The sequence below is a fragment of the Salmo trutta genome, chromosome 23 (assembly GCF_901001165.1).
Source record: "Salmo trutta chromosome 23, fSalTru1.1, whole genome shotgun sequence".
Taxonomy (NCBI): Eukaryota; Metazoa; Chordata; class Actinopteri; order Salmoniformes; family Salmonidae; genus Salmo; species Salmo trutta.
This window is the reverse complement of record NC_042979.1, coordinates 49,310,457-49,325,397: the sequence shown is the minus strand read 5'-3', so window position 1 is coordinate 49,325,397 and position 14,941 is coordinate 49,310,457. Positions and strand designations below refer to the sequence as shown.

The 14,941-nt window shown below is 41.9% G+C and overlaps 1 pseudogene; it reads right to left on the bottom strand.

The window, feature by feature from the left end:
- The window catches only part of LOC115160189 (sorting nexin-30-like), a 74,530-nt pseudogene extending 63,333 nt beyond the window's left edge, over positions 1 to 11,197 (bottom strand).
- Between the last annotated feature and the right edge of the window lie 3,744 nt (positions 11,198 to 14,941).

Below are 14,941 nucleotides of genomic sequence, written 5' to 3'. Positions count from 1 at the left end.
GCTAATCACAGATCACATGACTGGTACTCTACAGCTAATCACAGATCACATGACTGGTGCTCTACAGCTAATAACAGATCACATGACTGGTACTCTACAGCTAATCACAGATCACATGACTGGTGCTCTACAGCTAATAACAGATCACATGACTGGTGCTCTACAGCTAATAACAGATCACATGACTGGTACTCTACAGCTAATCACAGATCACGACTGGTACTCTCCAGCTAATAACAGATCACATGACTGGTACTCTACAGCTAATAACAGATCACATGACTGGTGCTCTACAGCTAATCACAGATCACATGACTGGTACTCTACAGCTAATCACAGATCACATGACTGGTACTCTACAGCTAATAACAGATCACATGACTGGTACTCTACAGCTAATCACAGATCACATGACTGGTACTCTACAGCTAATAACAGATCACATGACTGTACTGTGTTGTTAGGTATTACAACTGTATCAGGACATCAAACCAGCGTTGTAATAGTGGTGGTGAGGAAAGAGAGTTGTGTAATATAAAAGACATTCTCATTTAAACAGAGCTGCTACTGCTGCTGGAAAAATACTGACCAAACTTTCCTGGTAGCCTGCCCAGCCAGCTAGGAGAGTTGGGCTTGTTTCATAAAGTGCTCTTTCCTAAACAGACAATAACAGTGTTAGCCAAAGTTAAACACTGATGTTAAAGACTGACAATATAAGCAACCTCCAGGAGGTACACTGCCATGCCAGTAGAACATTTCATACAGCTTGCTAGTTAGACCTAGCAGGACAGAGTCATTCAGCTCTCTAGCCTCCATCCCGAGTCCCCTCGGGTTCAGAGGTTAAAGCGCCAAGTGGCTCCATGTTAAATCACACATTCCCGTCTACAGGTAACTGCCAAATTAAAGGAAACACCAACAATAAAGGGTCTTAATAGGGCGTTGGGCCACCACGAACCGCCAGCACAGCATCAATGTACCTTGGCATAGATTTGACAAGTGTCTGGACAGCCAGAAGAGGACTGGTCACCCCTCATAGCCTGGTTCCTCTCTAGGTTTCTTCCTAGGTTCTGGCCTTTCTTGGGAGTTTTTCCTAGCCACCGTGCTTCTACACCTGCATTGCTTGCTGTTTGGGGTTTTAGGCTGGGTTTCTGTACAGCACTTTGATATATCAGCTGATGTAAGAAGGGCTATATAAATACATTTGATTTGGAAGGCTATCAGAAGGATATGCCACCAGAACCCTGTCAGAGACTGAGATTGGGTCATCTATGCATCTGTTGAATTTTCTGACATGACAGAAATGGTGGTCGTGCATCTTGCAGTATGAGCAGTGCTACAACATGATTGGGCAAGGACTGCTGCCAATAGCCAATGAGTACTCAGCATTTGAGACCAAAACAATGATGGCTTTGAGGAAAGCAACAACATGCATCGTTTGAAAAGGCAGCTGTGCTCCCACTAGTTATTTGTGTCTTAATGATTTAATCAAACACTGTGCTTAAAGCATCAGACAAGCTCAGTGCATATGGCAGATTGTTTTTAAACACATAGGATGTGTCAATATATGGAAAAATACACTTTTTAAAATGTTGTCCAATTGGTGGAAAGAATAGACGACTCTTGGTCGACCAACATTATTTTTGTAGGGGGACAGCCCTAATGTGCAGAAACAGCATCATTAACATGATAGGATGTTAATTGCTTAATTAACTCAAGAACCACACCTGTGTGGAAGCACCTGCTTTTCAATATACTCAGTATCCTTCATTTCCTCAAGATTAAAAACAGAGCCCTACTACGGGCCTTGGTCAAAACAGAGCCCTACTACGGGCCTTGGTCAAAACAGAGCCCTACTACGGGCCTTGGTCAAAACAGATCCCTACTACGGGCCTTGGTCAAAACAGAGCCCTACTACGGGCCTTGGTCAAAACAGAGCCCTACTACGGGCCTTGGTCAAAACAGATCCCTACTACGGGCCTTGGTCAAAACAGATCCCTACTACGGGCCTTGGTCAAAACAGAGCCCTACTACGGGCCTTGGTCAAAACAGATCCCTACTACGGGCCTTGGTCAAAACAGAGCCCTACGGGGCTTGGTCAAAACAGAGTCCTACTACGGGCCTTGGTCAAAACAGAGCCCTACGGGGCTTGGTCAAAACAGAGCCCTACTACGGGCCTTGGTCAAAACAGAGCCCTACTACGGGCCTTGGTCAAAACAGATCCCTACTACGGGCCTTGGTCAAAACAGAGCATTAAATAGGTAAGAGGATGCCAGTTGGGATTTAGCCCGTCACTGTGCATTCATTTAATATGAGGTACTGTTGCATATTCAGATCCTAAAGCAAAGATAGAATGGCCTATTGAGCTGATGATCACAGGAAGCAAAGCTCCTTATTGTACCCAAACTACGATGGTAAGCTATGATAACAAATGAACACATTCTTGAAAGGCTTTCTTTATGTTCAGTCCAGTGATTTATGGAGACATGGTTTAAAAACAGCCTAATTCCTCTAGACCTAGGAGGCAGTGTTAGGAATGCATTACACTGTGGAACGCTAGGAATGCTTCAACCAAGATTATGGGTAGGTTTGCCGGACAAGGATTAAGGCCTATCCCTGGAATAAAAAAACACACTCAAATGGACAAGCTCTATTGAAAATGCTTTCTCGTCTAGGATAAGTCTCAGCTTCTACCTCCAAGCCATAAGACTCCTGAACAGCTAATCAAATGGCTACCCAGACCCCTCTTTTACACTGCTGCTACTCTCTGTTTATTATCTATACATAGTCACTTTAACTCTACCTACATGTACATATTACCTCAATTACCTTGACTAACAAGTGCCCCCCACACATTGACTCTGTACCGGTACCCCCTGTATATAGTCTCCACATTGACTCTGTACCGTAACACCCTGTATATAGCCTCCACATTGACTCTGTACCGGTACCCCCTGTATATAGCCTCCACATTGACTCTGTACCAGTACCCCCTGTATATAGCCTCCACATTGACTCTGTACCGGTTCCCCCTGTATATAGCCTCCACATTGACTCTGTACCGTAACACCCTGTATATAGCCTCCACATTGACTCTGTACCGGTACCCCTTGTATATAGCCTCCACATTGACTCTGTACCGTAACACCCTGTATATAGCCTCCACATTGACTCTGTACCGGTACCCCCTGTATATAGCCTCCACATTGACTCTGTACCGGTACCCCTTGTATATAATCAAGCTATTATTATTTTACTGCTGCTCTTTAATTATGTTACTTTTATTTTCTATTTAACACTTTTTTTTTTTAAATCTTAACTTCTTAAAGCATTGTTGGTTAAGGGCTTGTAAGTAAGCATTTCACTGTGAGGTCTACTACACCTGTTGTATTCAGCATTTCACAATAAGGTCTACACCTGTTGTATTCAGCATTTCACAATAAGGTCTAAACCTGTTGTATTCAGCATTTCACTGTGAGGTCTACAGCTGTTGTATTCAGCATTTCACTGTGAGGTCTACTACACCTGTTGTATTCAGCATTTCACTGTGAGGTCTACTACACCTGTTGTATTCAGCATTTCACTGTAAGGTCTACTACACCTGTTGTATTCAGCATTTCACTGTAAGGTCTACTACACCTGTTGTATTCAGCATTTCACTGTAAGGTCTACTACACCTGTTGTATTCAGCATTTCACTGTAAGGTCTACTACACCTGTTGTATTCAGCATTTCACTGTGAGGTCTACTACACCTGTTGTATTCAGCATTTCACTGTGAGGTCTACTACACCTGTTGTATTCAGCATTTCACTGTAAGGTCTACTACACCTGTTGTATTCAGCATTTCACTGTAAGGTCTACTACACCTGTTGTATTCAGCATTTCACTGTAAGGTCTACTACACCTGTTGTATTCAGCATTTCACTGTAAGGTCTACTACACCTGTTGTATTCAGCATTTCACTGTGAGGTCTACTACACCTGTTGTATTCAGCATTTCACTGTGAGGTCTACTACACCTGTTGTATTCAGCATTTCACTGTGAGGTCTACTACACCTGTTGTATTCAGCATTTCACTGTGAGGTCTACAGCTGTTGTATTCAGCATATCACTGTAAGGTCTACTACACCTGTTGTATTCAGCATTTCACTGTAAGGTCTACTACACCTGTTGTATTCAGCATTTCACTGTAAGGTCTACTACACCTGTTGTATTCAGCATTTCACTGTGAGGTCTACTACACCTGTTGTATTCAGCATTTCACTGTGAGGTCTACTACACCTGTTGTATTCAGCATTTCACTGTAAGGTCTACTACACCTGTTGTATTCAGCATTTCACTGTAAGGTCTACTACACCTGTTGTATTCAGCATTTCACTGTGAGGTCTACTACACCTGTTGTATTCAGCATTTCACTGTAAGGTCTAATACACCTGTTGTATTCAGCATTTCACTGTGAGGTCTACTACACCTGTTGTATTCAGCATTTCACTGTGAGGTCTACTACACCTGTTGTATTCAGCATTTCACTGTGAGGTCTACTACACCTGTTGTATTCAGCATTTCACTGTGAGGTCTACTACACCTGTTGTATTGGGCATTTCACTGTGAGGTCTACACCTGTTGTATTCAGCATTTCACTGTGAGGTCTACTACACCTGTTGTATTCAGCATTTCACTGTGAGGTCTACTACACCTGTTGTATTCAGCATTTCACTGTGAGGTCTACTACACCTGTTGTATTGGGCATTTCACTGTGAGGTCTACACCTGTTGTATTCAGCATTTCACCGTGAGGTCTACTACACCTGTTGTATTCAGCATTTCACTGTGAGGTCGACTACACCTGTTGTACTCAGCATTTCACTGTAAGGTCTACTACACCTGTTGTATTCAGCATTTCACTGTGAGGTCTACACCTGTTGTATTCAGCATTTCACTGTAAGGTCTACTACACCTGTTGTATTCAGCATTTCACTGTGAGGCCTACTACACCTGTTGTATTCAGCATTTCACTGTGAGGTCTACTACACCTGTTGTATTCAGCATTTCACTGTGAGGTCTACTACACCTGTTGTATTCAGCATTTCACTGTGAGGTCTACTACACCTGTTGTATTCAGCATTTCACTGTGAGGTCTACTACACCTGTTGTATTCAGCATTTCACTGTGAGGTCTACTACACCTGTTGTATTCAGCATTTCACTGTGAGGTCTACTACACCTGTTGTATTCAGCATTTCACTGTGAGGTCTACTACACCTGTTGTATTCAGCATTTCACTGTGAGGTCTACTACACCTGTTGTATTCAGCATTTCACTGTGAGGTCTACTACACCTGTTGTACCCAGCATTTCACTGTGAGGTCTACTACACCTGTTGTATTCAGCATTTCACTGTGAGGTCTACTACACCTGTTGTATTCAGCATTTCACTGTGAGGTCTACTACACCTGTTGTATTCAGCATTTCACTGTGAGGTCTACTACATCTGTTGTATTCAGCATTTCACTGTGAGGTCTACTACACCTGTTGTATTCAGCATTTCACTGTGAGGTCTACTACACCTGTTGTATTCAGCATTTCACTGTGAGGTCTACTACATCTGTTGTATTCAGCATTTCACTGTGAGGTCTACTACACCTTTTGTATTCAGCATTTCACTGTGAGGTCTACTACACCTGTTGTATTCAGCATTTCACTGTGAGGTCTACTACACCTGTTGTATTCAGCATTTCACTGTAAGGTCTACTACACCTGTTGTATTCAGCATTTCACTGTGAGGTCTACTACACCTGTTGTATTCAGCATTTCACTGTGAGGTCTACACCTGTTGTATTCAGCATTTCACTGTAAGGTCTACTACACCTGTTGTATACAGCATTTCACTGTGAGGTCTACACCTGTTGTATTCAGCATTTCACTGTAAGGTCTACTACACCTGTTGTATTCAGCATTTCACTGTAAGGTCTACTACACTTGTTGTATTCAGCATTTCACTGTGAGGTCTACTACACCTGTTGTATTCAGCATTTCACTGTGAGGTCTACACCTGTTGTATTCAGCATTTCACTGTAAGGTCTACTACACCTGTTGTATTCAGCATTTCACTGTGAGGTCTACACCTGTTGTATTCAGCATTTCACTGTAAGGTCTACTACACCTGTTGTATTCAGCATTTCACTGTGAGGTCTACTACACCTGTTGTATTCAGCATTTCACTGTGAGGTCTACTACACCTGTTGTATTCAGCATTTCACTGTGAGGTCTACAACTGTTGTATTCAGCATTTCACTGTAAGGTCTACTACACCTGTTGTATTCAGCATTTCACTGTGAGGTCTACACCTGTTGTATTCAGCATTTCACTGTGAGGTCTACACCTGTTGTATTCAGCATTTCACTGTAAGGTCTACTACACCTGTTGTATTCAGCATTTCACTGTGAGGTCTACTACACCTGTTGTATTCAGCATTTCACTGTGAGGTCTACTACACCTGTTGTATTCAGCATTTCACTGTGAGGTCTACACCTGTTGTATTCAGCATTTCACTGTAAGGTCTACTACACCTGTTGTATTCAGCATTTCACTTTGAGGTCTACACCTGTTGTATTCAGCATTTCACTGTAAGGTCTACTACACCTGTTGTATTCAGCATTTCACTGTGAGGTCTACACCTGTTGTATTCAGCATTTCACTGTAAGGTCTACTACACCTGTTGTATTCAGCATTTCACTGTGAGGTCTACACCTGTTGTATTCAGCATTTCACTGTAAGGTCTACTACACCTGTTGTATTCAGCATTTCACTGTGAGGTCTACACCTGTTGTATTCAGCATTTCACTGTAAGGTCTACTACACCTGTTGTATTCAGCATTACACTGTGAGGTCTACTACACCTGTTGTATTCAGCATTTCACTGTGAGGTCTACACCTGTTGTATTCAGCATTTCACTGTAAGGTCTACTACACCTGTTGTATTCAGCATTTCACTGTGAGGTCTACACCTGTTGTATTCAGCATTTCACTGTAAGGTCTACTACACCTGTTGTATTCAGCATTTCACTGTGAGGTCTACACCTGTTGTATTCAGCATTTCACTGTAAGGTCTACTACACCTGTTGTATTCAGCATTTCACTGTGAGGCCTACTACACCTGTTGTATTCAGCATTTCACTGTGAGGTCTACTACACCTGTTGTATTCAGCATTTCACTGTGAGGTCTACTACACCTGTTGTATTCAGCATTTCACTGTGAGGTCTACTACACCTGTTGTATTCAGCATTTCACTGTGAGGTCTACTACACCTGTTGTATTCAGCATTTCACTGTGAGGTCTACTACACCTGTTGTATTCAGCATTTCACTGTGAGGTCTACTACACCTGTTGTATTCAGCATTTCACTGTGAGGTCTACTACACCTGTTGTATTCAGCATTTCACTGTGAGGTCTACTACACCTGTTGTATTCAGCATTTCACTGTGAGGTCTACTACACCTGTTGTATTCAGCATTTCACTGTGAGGTCTACTACACCTGTTGTATTCGGCATTTCACTGTGAGGTCTACTACACCTGTTGTATTCGGCATTTCACTGTGAGGTCTACTACACCTGTTGTATTCGGCATTTCACTGTGAGGTCTACTACACCTGTTGTATTCGGCATTTCACTGTGAGGTCTACTACACCTGTTGTATTCGGCATTTCACTGTGAGGTCTACTACACCTGTTGTATTCGGCATTTCACTGTGAGGTCTACTACACCTGTTGTATTCAGCATTTCACTGTGAGGTCTACTACACCTGTTGTATTCAGCATTTCACTGTGAGGCCTACTACACCTGTTGTATTCAGCATTTCACTGTGAGGTCTACTACACCTGTTGTATTCAGCATTTCACTGTGAGGTCTACTACACCTGTTGTATTCAGCATTTCACTGTGAGGCCTACTACACCTGTTGTATTCAGCATTTCACTGTGAGGTCTACTACACCTGTTGTATTCAGCATTTCACTGTGAGGTCTACTACACCTGTTGTATTCAGCATTTCACTGTGAGGTCTACTACACCTGTTGTATTCAGCATTTCACTGTGAGGTCTACTAAACCTGTTGTATTCAGCATTTCACTGTGAGGTCTACTACATCTGTTGTATTCAGCATTTCACTGTGAGGTCTACTACACCTGTTGTATTCAGCATTTCACTGTGAGGTCTACTACACCTGTTGTATTCAGCATTTCACTGTGAGGTCTACTACACCTGTTGTATTCAGCATTTCACTGTGAGGTCTACTACACCTGTTGTATTCAGCATTTCACTGTGAGGTCTACTACATCTGTTGTATTCAGCATTTCACTGTGAGGTCTACTACACCTGTTGTATTCAGCATTTCACTGTGAGGTCTACTACACCTGTTGTATTCAGCATTTCACTGTGAGGTCTACTACACCTGTTGTATTCAGCATTTCACTGTAAGGTCTACTACACCTGTTGTATTCAGCATTTCACTGTGAGGTCTACACCTGTTGTATTCAGCATTTCACTGTAAGGTCTACTACACCTGTTGTATTCAGCATTTCACTGTGAGGTCTACTACACCTGTTGTATTCAGCATTTCACTGTGAGGTCTACTACACCTGTTGTATTCAGCATTTCACTGTGAGGTCTACTACACCTGTTGTATTCAGCATTTCACTGTGAGGTCTACTACACCTGTTGTATTCAGCATTTCACTGTGAGGTCTACTACATCTGTTGTATTCAGCATTTCACTGTGAGGTCTACTACACCTGTTGTATTCAGCATTTCACTGTAAGGTCTACTACACCTGTTGTATTCAGCATTTCACTGTGAGGTCTACACCTGTTGTATTCAGCATTTCACTGTGAGGTCTACTACACCTGTTGTATTCAGCATTTCACTGTGAGGTCTACTACACCTGTTGTATTCAGCATTTCACTGTGAGGTCTACACCTGTTGTATTCAGCATTTCACTGTAAGGTCTACTACACCTGTTGTATTCAGCATTTCACTGTGAGGTCTACACCTGTTGTATTCAGCATTTCACTGTAAGGTCTACTACACCTGTTGTATTCAGCATTTCACTGTGAGGTCTACTACACCTGTTGTATTCAGCATTTCACTGTGAGGTCTACTACACCTGTTGTATTCAGCATTTCACTGTGAGGTCTACTACACCTGTTGTATTCAGCATTTCACTGTGAGGTCTACACCTGTTGTATTCAGCATTTCACTGTAAGGTCTACTACACCTGTTGTATTCAGCATTTCACTGTGAGGTCTACACCTGTTGTATTCAGCATTTCACTGTAAGGTCTACTACACCTGTTGTATTCAGCATTTCACTGTGAGGTCTACTACACCTGTTGTATTCAGCATTTCACTGTGAGGTCTACTACACCTGTTGTATTCAGCATTTCACTGTGAGGTCTACTACACCTGTTGTATTCAGCATTTCACTGTGAGGTCTACACCTGTTGTATTCAGCATTTCACTGTAAGGTCTACTACACCTGTTGTATTCAGCATTTCACTGTGAGGTCTACACCTGTTGTATTCAGCATTTCACTGTAAGGTCTACTACACCTGTTGTATTCAGCATTTCACTGTGAGGTCTACTACAGCTGTTGTATTCAGCATTTCACTGTAAGGTCTACTACACCTGTTGTATTCAGCATTTCACTGTAAGGTCTACTACACCTGTTGTATTCAGCATTTCACTGTAAGGTCTACTACACCTGTTGTATTCAGCATTTCACTGTAAGGTCTACTACACCTGTTGTATTCAGCATTTCACTGTAAGGTCTACTACACCTGTTGTATTCAGCATTTCACTGTAAGGTCTGAGTAACGAAGTTATTTAGTGATCTACTTCTCTTGCTATTTGTAAACAACCTCTATCTCCTGGCAGGCTACAGCTTGTCTTGGACATGGCCCCATTTTCAGTACACACATTATGATACAACAAGTTATCCACAGTAAACAATCCCCCATAGAGAGCACAGGATGTGGCCAAAACGGCACCCTGTTCCCTATGTAGTTCACTACTTTTTGAGAGCTCTGGTCAAAAGTAGTGCACTATATTGGGAATCAGGTGCCATTTGTGGCCACAGCCCATGAGAACGAGATGTCCCTGAGGGAAACACAGCGCCGTTGTCAAGCTGCCCATGACTGGCACGGACATCCCACTCTGAAGCCACCTACAGTATCACAAAACCAGCTCAACTGTCCAGGCTGTTTGTTTATGTGTGTTTATGTTTTAAATACCACTGCTTTGTAGACATAGCATGGGTTTTAAAAACGACAACATCTGCTCTGTATCAACAACAGACTGAAAGCTTTTCCAATCTGGACCTGGTATTCATTTGTATTAGGCTGCGTATGATATGGTTATCTTGTGTTCTTTACAAACTACTGGTAGAAGGAATCTCCAGCTTGAAGACCCCATCTTTATCTATCCTGTGATCAGAAAACCTTCGGCATGGATTCATTTACAAAATGTTATAGAGTTAAACAATGTTTTGTTCGGTCATATACAGTCACAACAAGCATCTATAGTTGATTCCATATGGAGAATTCACTGAATCTCTGTAGCTTCAAGTTATCAGTAGAAATCAGTCTCCCAACAGCTCTGTCCCCAGATCTATTACATGTCTACAGGATAAACTGATATAAAAATGTCATATTCGAAAATATATTTGTGGTTTGGCGAAACAGATGAGCGTTCAGAAGAAGAAGAAAAAATAATCTGAAAACATTTGATAACCATGTTAGTCGGTTATTATCCTCAACCCGTGTTAGGACCAAAATATCTAAACAACTAGTTAACATATTTATTTATCTATCTATCATACCTTCTCTCCAATGCTGCTAGTGATGTTCCTGACATCTGGACTGGGTGTGAGAACAGCCTCCTCGGCTCCGAGCGGATGGCAGATCTCTTGAATGGGTTTTTGTCCCGATGATGCCAGTGATTTAGGGGTGCCAACACTCATTGTGCAAGAGACGGGAAACCGAGAACCGATTTAACGGAAAATCTCTTCGTTTTTTTTTTTGGCCTGGAATTATGGTTTGTTTTGTGATTATTTCCAATCCCGTGAATCAAATGCTGAACCCGCTGGCTGCAAACACACAACTGTCAGGTGACTCGCACCGGAAGTACAATAACTCTACCGGAAGTAATACAACGCTTGAGCCAGAGGGGTGCGTTCGAGTGGATCACTTTTGTCAATTCGGGTGACAATCGTTGGTCACATCCTTTCAAAGTGTGTTGCATTATTGGGATAAAATTGTCCCACCTACATGTCCACTGCATGAACAATACAACCACCAGGGGCGGCAGGTATCCTAGTGGTTAGAGCGTTGGGTCTGTAACCCAAAGGTTGATGATCAAGTCCCCGAGCTAACAAAGTCAAAATCTGTTGTTCTGCCTCTGAACAAGGCGGTTAACTCATTATTCCTAGGCTGTCATTGATAATAAGAATTTATTCTTCACTGACTTGCCTAGTTAAATAAACGTGATCAGAAGTTTTGACGGCACATTTTCTGCAGTTGCTCCTCACCAGCTGCAACTTGAAGCCATTGCCTGCATTCTGGAAGGCACTAATTGTCAATCAATCATAAGTGTTTTTGTTAAACCGATGTGAACGGGACCAAAGACATGACTGAAACAGAAAGCAGCTTGGCGGGAAAGAGGTATTCTGGAGAGAGACGTGCATCTGAGCCACAATCCCCATATTCTTGGACTGTGTCAATCCCCACGGCCTCCTCAATGGATTAGTCCACTGAGACAGGCACAAATCAGGCAGCTGTCTCTTGTGCCATGAAAGAAAAATCTTGTTTTCAATATGGACCACTTTCAGTATTTCATATACAGCACCCAAACAGTAGCTGTGCGTGGGTAAAATCACTAGGGAAGCCAACCCCCCCCCCCCAAAATCACTAGGGAAGCCAACCCCCCCCCCCCCCCCCAAATCACTAGGGAAGCCAAACCAATGACCCCAAGCATACTTCCAAAGTTGTGGCAAAATGGCTTAAGGACAACAAAGTCAAGGTATTGGAGTGGCCATCACAAAGCCCTGACCTCAATCCTATAGAAAATGTATGGGCAGAACTGAAAAAGTGTGTGCGAGCAAGGAGGCCTACAAACCTGACTCAGTTACTCCAGCTGTCAGGAGGAATTGACCAAAATTCACCCAATTTATTGTGGGAAGCTTGTGGAAGGCTACCTGAAACATTTGACCCAAGTTAAACAACTTTAAAGGCAATGCTACCAAATACTAATTGAGTGTATGTAAACTTCTGACCCACTGGGAATGTGATGAAAGAAATAAAAGCTGAAATAAATCGTTCTCTCAACTATTATTCTGACATTTCACATTCTTAAAATAAAGTGGTGATCCTAACTGACTTAGAACAGGGAATTTTTACTAGGTTTAAATGTCAGGAATTGTGAAAAACTGAGTTTAAATGCATTTGGCTAAGGTGTATGTAAACTTCCGACTTCAACTGTATCTTGACTACATCCATCTTAGCTCATTAATGTCTTAATCTAAATGACGGATCGCCTCTTATCAGCTCGTCGTCCCCTTATGCCAAAGTTTGTACATCTCAACTGTCAGTAGAAACAACATTCGTTTAAGCAAGTCAGCAATATGTTTTTTTTTTTTTTTACAAAAGCAGTAAAAGAGGCTGAATGAACTGTTTCGCTGCCCGACTAGGCTCTGCTGATAGCCAGGTGTAGCAGTGGTAAGGATTCACTCCGTGGTGCTGAAATGAAAAGCTCTGCTGTTGGGACAGATTTATGTAGAGCAGTAGAGTGAGAGGCACTTACAGAAGTTGCACACATGGAGAACATTTTTAGTAGCCTAGGATCCGGGAAAAATGTGGCCTTTTATAAACGCATTTCATGCAATTCTATTTAATTTTACATGACCGGAGACTTTTTTTTATACCGCATAAATGATCGAAATGGCAGACTACTTTGACACTGACAAACTGAGATCATTAAAAACGACCTTGTCTTGAATCCATCAATAACCCAGGCCTAGGTGTGTGGAGACATATTGTAGGCTACAATATGAGGAGGAAATTGTAGTCCTTAAAATGCTTTCCAGTTTCACTGACTCACCCAATGATGTGCAGTTCACTCGCTGGTGATGGCCGACAAGTCTTTCTCTCTTGTAAAACAATATTTGGAAGTTGATCTAATATAAAATATATTGGTAGCCTACAGCATCGTGTTCTCTTTTCAGCAGGAGCAATTTGATTTACAACCTGTGTTTTCCCTCGATTGTATTCAAAATATTTTGCAAAAAGCCTGTTTTGTCAGCGTGATGATTTTTTTCTCTGACAGATTTGCCGCATGTTCCTGACTGTAGGCTATTCCTTGTTATTGGGCTACAATCCACATGCTATTTTAAAAAAGAAGCTATTGATCCTCTGTGGCTAAATTCTAAGCCTTCTCATGGTGTAGTAGGCTATTCTGAATTATTTCATTTATTTATGAACAGACAGCGGTTATTCTATAACTTTGTCAAATGTATTTCAATTCATCAGGGGTGCTGCAGTTCCCCCAGAACCCTTTGTGCGGCTATGATTCTATAAGGAAATAAATGATGAAGTGCAACGCTGGAGAGATGAGAGTTGCAGGCTCATGTCTATCAGAGCAGAGAGGGAGGGAGAGAGAGAGAGAGAGAGAGAGAGAGAGAGAGAGGGAGAGGGAGAGAGAGAGAGGGAGAGAGAGAGAGAGAGAGAGAGAGAGAGAGAGAGAGAGATTGTAGAACGTGAATCTCATTCTAGTAACATGAGAGATACTGGCATGTTTCTCACGCAGCCCCAGTCACCTGTTGGTCTCAAATATAGGTCACAATGTTACGCAAACCATAAACCCGGGCCAGGTCTCAAACCAAATCAACTCTTAGAATATTAGGCCAGGGCTGAAAAATCTACTTTTTCATATTACATTTGTGGGGGCAACTCGAATTAACTTTGATCGCTTTTATTCAAATTTTTACATTGCAAAAAGAGAGAATAATATATGTTCATACCACGAGATCAGATACCAGATCGGTTCCCGGAACAAAAACAGTCCAAAACAAACAGGTTCCTGATCCTGTTTTGGCAGGATCCGGCTCAACTGAAGCACTGCTGTTGCTGCTTCTTGTTGTCATTGATTTGTTTGATGTTATAGACCAGTGTCAAGACACTGGTTTTTAAATGTCCAAATTCAGAATCAATATGCTGAAAAGGTCTGTGATATTTTGAAGACCAAACAAAATGACATCTCTACACACAGGCTACATGTATTACACTTGTGTTCAGATTAGGCCACTTATATTTTGATTTGTTTAAAAACAAATTGGTTAATACATGATTCCATATGTCTTTGATGTCTTCACTATTATTCTACAATGTAGAAAATAGTACAAATAAAGAAAAACCCTTGAATGAGTAGGTGTGTCCAAACTCTTGACTTGTATATTGGGGCAGCAGGTAGCCTAGTGGTTAGAGCATGGAGCCAGTAACCGAAAGGTTGCTGGATCGAATCCCCAAGCTGACAAGGTAAAAATCTGTCGTTCTGCCCCTGAACAAGGCAGTTAACCCGCTGTTCCTAGGCCGTCATTGTAAATAAGAGTTTGTTTTTAACTGACTTGCCTATTTAAATAAATAAATATTCCAGAGTCTGATATTTCTTTCTTTTTAATTTTTGGATTATGTGTGTATTGTTTTGTATTGCTTGGTATTCCTGCACTTTTGGAGCTAGAAAAACAAAGCATGATATAGGTATGGTGTCTGAGTTTTGGGTATGTGGTTCAATGAGAGGTTTACGTGGAAGAGACATGTTGAGTATATTGAAATTAAGTGTAGGAAGGCGCTGAACCTCATGAGCGCAGTGGCAGGACAGAGGGGTCGGATAGACAAACACTGT